Below are 5,239 nucleotides of genomic sequence, written 5' to 3'. Positions count from 1 at the left end.
ATTTCTGGATGACCCAGTTGTGGGGCATACATCGACAACCTGGTGATTTTTAGTCACAAACGGAAGGAAAACTGGCAGCACTTATCAAAATTATTCAATTGCCTTTGGGAGGCAGGCTTGGTGATAATCCTGGCTAAGGGTGAATTTTCAAAAGCCCAAGTCACAGTCCTGGGCCACATTATCAGACATGTACAGATGACCCCTCAAAATATGAAAACAAAGGTTACTGGGGAGTTTCCCATACATTCAACAAAGAGACGGTGAGGACAGCAGATGCTGGAGATCAAAGTCAAAAAGTGTGGTGCTGGAAAAGCAAAGCAGGTCAGACAGCATCTGAGGAGCAGCAGAATCAACATTTCAGCCATACCCCCTCCATCAGGAGTATGGAGGAGAGGGGTGGCGGTGGAGGGGGGGTGGGGGGGGGGGGGGGAAGAGGGAAGGAGTGAGACATAAATAGGAGGTTGAAGGTGGGGTGAGACAGCCGAGAAGTGAGAGGTAAATGAAGGTGGGGGGGGGGGGGGAATCTTCCCTTCCCCAACCTCATCCTAGATTGAACTCTCCAACTCAGCACCACCTTCTTGAACTGTCCATCTTCCTTCCCACCTATCCTCACCACCCTCTCCTCCGATTAATCACCATCACCCCCCACCTGCATCTATCTATTGCCTTCCCAACTACCTCACTCCAACCCTCCTATTTACCTCTTAGCCCCTTTCTCTCCACTCATCATTCCTAAAAAAAGTCTTATGCCCGAAACATCGATTGTCCTGCTCCTCGGACAGTGCCTGATCTGCTGTGCTTTTTCAGCGCCATATTTTTCCAATCAACAAAGCAAACAGTTCTATAATTTCTGGGATTGAGTGGGCATTGTTAGACATTCATACCTGATTTTAGTAGCGTGGTTGGTCCATTGAATACTTTTTGAAGTGCAGAAAATTTCAGTTGATGACAGACTGTCAGAATGCATTTGACAGTCTGAATGCCATGTTAACCAATGTCCCAGTGTTAGCTACACCTAACCATGCAAAGCCATTCAGGGTGGCTACTTATCTGAGTAATGTGGGTACAGTGCTGTACTGTTACAAGAAGATTGGAAAGGCAAAGACTGATTCGGGATAGTCAACATGACTTTGTGCGTGGAAAATCAGGTCTCACAAACTTGATTGAGTTTTTTGAAGATGTAACAAAGAGGATTGATGAGGGCAGAGCAGTAGATGTGATCTATATGGACTTCAGTCAGGCATTCGACAAGATTCCCCATGGGAGGCTGGTTAGCAAGACTTGATCTCATGGAATACATGGAGAACTAGGCATTTGGATACAGAACTGGCTCAAAAGGTTGAAGACAGAGGGTGATGGTGGAGTGTTGTGTTTCAGACTGGAGTGTTGTGTTTCAGACTGGAGGCTTGTGACCAGTGGAGTTCCGCAAGGATTGGTGCTGGGTCCACTACTTTTCGTGATTTCTACAAGTGATTGGGATGAGAGCATAAAAGGTGTAGTTAGAAAGTTTGCAGATGACACCAAACTTGAAGGTCCAGTGGACAGTGAAGGAGGTTACTTCAGATTAGATTAGATTAGATTAGAACCCTGGTCTCTGGCGCTGTGAGGCAGCAGTGCTAACCACTGAGCCACCGTGCCGCCAAAGGGATCTTGATCAGATGGGCCAATGGGCTGAGGAGTGGCAGAGGGAGTTCAATTTAGATAACTGCAAGTTTCTGCATTTTGGGAACACACATCTTAGCGCGACTTCTTCACTTAATGGTAAGGTTCTAGGGAGTGTTGCTGAACAAAGAGACTTTGGAGTACAGGTTCATAGCTCCTCGAAAGTAGAGTCACAGGTAAGTACGATAGTGAAGACGACATTTGGTATGCTTTCTTTTATTGGTCAGAGTATTGGGTACAGGTGTTGGGAGTTCACGTTGTAGGATGTTGGTTAGGCCACCTTTGGAATACCATGTGCGATTCTGGTCTCCTTCCTACTGGAAGGATGCTGCAAAACTTGAAAGGGTTCAGAAAAGATTTGCGAGGATGTTGCTAGGGTTGGAGGATTTGAGCTAAAGGGAGAGGTTGAATAGGCTGGGCTGTTTTCCCTGGAGCATCGGAGACTGTGGGATGACCTTATAGAGATTTATAAAATCATGACAGGCATGGATAGGATAAATAGACAAAGTCTTTTCCCTCGGATAGGGGAGTCCAAAACTAAAGGGTATAGGTTTAGGGTGAGAGGGAAAAGATACATAAAAGGGACCTAAGGGGCAACATTTTCACAGAGGATGGTACATGTATGGAATAAGCTGCCAGAGGAAGTGGTGGAGGCTAGTACAATTACAACATTCAAAAGGCATCTGGATGGGTATACGAATAGGAGGAATATGGGCCAGGTGCTTGCTGGTAGGACGAGATTGGGTTGGGATATCTGGTTGGTATGGATGAGTTGGACTGAAATATGCCTTGGTTGAGGAGACCCTGAGCTTGATGTTGGTGTTACAACATTTCAACATTGATATTGCCAGTAACGTGTCAGAGAAAACTGTGTATGCTAATCATAACCCAATAAAGTTTTCAAAGAAATTGTAGGACAAAAATTCCAGATTGCTTAGATGGAGCTTATTATTGCCGTCATTCAATTTGAAAATGATACAAGTGGGACAATGAGAAAACAATTGCCGACACATTGTCGCAACTTGGATTAAGACAGACAAAGGCTTTTCGTGACAGGAATGAACAGACTGCAACAGAACGTAATGAATGCTTGCAAGCATAGAGTCAATGTAACATATATGTATTGCAGTGCACTAACAGAATAAGACAAAGGGTTTTAAAATGAAGCCATCTTTGCATTTTGATGGTTCTTTTTTTAAAAGAGAGAGGAGGTGTGATGATGTGGTGACTTTAAAAAAGTTTTGACCTGGGCTTTTTTTTTGAAGAGAGGTTGTAAAGGCAGAAGCGTTGAAATGGCGCCAGGGGCCAGCCTAGGTCAATAGGTTAAGAGCCTTTAGGTTTTTTTTTAAAAAAGTGTTTGGAACAATGGAAGGGGAGCGGCCAATTCTCCCAGACCAGGCTTTCTACCTTTTTTTTAAGCTGTAGTAGTTGCAAGTTGTTTGAAAGGCTTACAGGCTTCAGTAAATGTTTAATAACTGACTTTTTCTGAAAGCTCTCTGGATGATGAACGACATGAAATAATGCATCTGAATTTACATTTTTCCAAGGGGTGTGTTTACTATATTGTTAGTATATAGGAACAGTTAATTCCTAAGAGGTACTGTATCTATTTTTCAGTTAAGTGCTCCAATAGTTGTTAATCTAAATTCCTCTTTCTTTTGTATTTTAACTATAGTACTTAAATAAATAATGTTTTGTTTACCATTGAGTGGTTTGGCCTGTTGCATCACAACTGGAACACCTACTTCACATCTACCTTTAAAGTAAGAAAAGGTTAAGATCTAAGCTATCTTCTGAAAGAATTTTGAGGGTGTCTGGTCTGGTCCATAACATATGGGTAGATAGAACAGTTACAAGTATTCAAGTACTGATCCAAATCACAAAAGGCTTTGTAGTAATATGGGCCAAATGCAGAAAAGTGGGAATAATCTGGAAAATTTGGTTTGTCATGGAACACTTGGACCGTTGGGTTTGTTTCCTTGCTGTTTGATTCCATGCTGGCTTCAGCACACTTCCAGGAAATGAGCCCCTCTGATAATGCGCCAACTCCTGGGTGGCAATAATTTCCTTCATATCCCCAGTAAACCTACATCGCTCGTAAAGGAGCTCTCAACCAAGGGGAAAAGGACTTTCCTATTAACTATATCTCAACCTCTCTTGGTTTTGTATAATGCATACAATCCGCTCAGCTTTCTGTGAGAGAGCAGGCTTAACTTATCAGAGACCTAATGTTATTCGGTTTGGGCAATGTCCTACTAAATCTTCTCTGGTTTCAGGGATTCCAGAACTAGAGGGCATAGGTTTAGGGTGAGAGGGAAAAGATATAAAAGGGACCTAAGGGGCAACTTTTTCCACACAGAGGGTGGTACATGTATGGAATGAACTGCCAGAGGAAGTGGTGGAGGCTAGTACAATTACAACACTTAAAAGGCATTTGAATGGGTATATGAATAGGAAGGGTTTGAAGGGATATGAGCCGGGTGCTGGCAGGTGGGACTAGATTGGGTTGGGATATCTGGTCGGCATGGATGGGTTGGAATGAAGGGTTTGTTCCATACTATACATCTCTATGACTCTATGATCTGAAGTTCTAATTTCTTCCCACTAGCAACCAGAGGTACATCATGCTCTGAATAGTGTGAGAAAATAATAGATACCTTGAACACTGATGTATAAAATCCTCAAACTCTCTTCCTTACATCACTGTTGGTGTACCTATTTCATACCGACTGCAGCAATGAGACAGAGCACCACCACTTTCTGAAGGAAAGTTAGCAATTGGCAATAAATGTTAGCCTAACTGGCAATAGCCATACCCCATGAATTTAACATAACAATAAACAACTATAAGCACTGAAATGATCACTCAACTTTGCTCCATCATGCCTGATCTGTTTAGGTTTTGAATTTCCCACTGCCGTCTATTCACCTTTGATTTTCCTGCCAATCGCAAATCAATCTTCAATGGTCTTAAAAATATTCAATGATGCTGTTTTCAGTGTGTTCAGGCAGAGAATTCTAAGTAAAATTACCCTCTGAAAGGAAACAAGAATTCTACTATGTCTCCTGACAGGATGACCCCGAAATTTAGAACAATGCCCCTCATCTCTGGACTGATCCATAAAAGAAATCACCTTTTCTCATCAGCCTTGTTGAGGCCACTCAAGGGTTTTACAAACATCAATTGAATCAGTATTGCTTTCTAAAACTACATTTGAAAAAAACCCAGTCTGCCCGAACAATCTTCAAGAGACAATCCAGTCTAGGTGCAAATTTGTAAACAGTTTGGATCTGCCTCCAGTGTACTTCTGTCTTTGTTTAAATTGTGGGCTTTTTTTTTGGGGAGGGGGGCGAAGAGACAAATCTCCTGTCCTCCTGTTGCTGGCCACTTTAGCCATTTCCTTTTGCGCCCCTCATCGAAGTTATTGGGGGTAATTGGTACAAAGTTGATGCCGCAAAACTGCAACATAGGGCACACCTCACAATGCTAAAGACCCATCAAGGCACTCACTGGGAAAAATGCCATTTTAACTTTGCAAGCAATAACCCACCCAGCACCAGTAAAATAAAGTCAAAA

This window comes from Chiloscyllium plagiosum, chromosome 47, assembly GCF_004010195.1.
Source record: "Chiloscyllium plagiosum isolate BGI_BamShark_2017 chromosome 47, ASM401019v2, whole genome shotgun sequence".
Taxonomy (NCBI): domain Eukaryota; kingdom Metazoa; phylum Chordata; class Chondrichthyes; order Orectolobiformes; family Hemiscylliidae; genus Chiloscyllium; species Chiloscyllium plagiosum.
Note: the sequence above shows the minus strand (reverse complement) of the source record.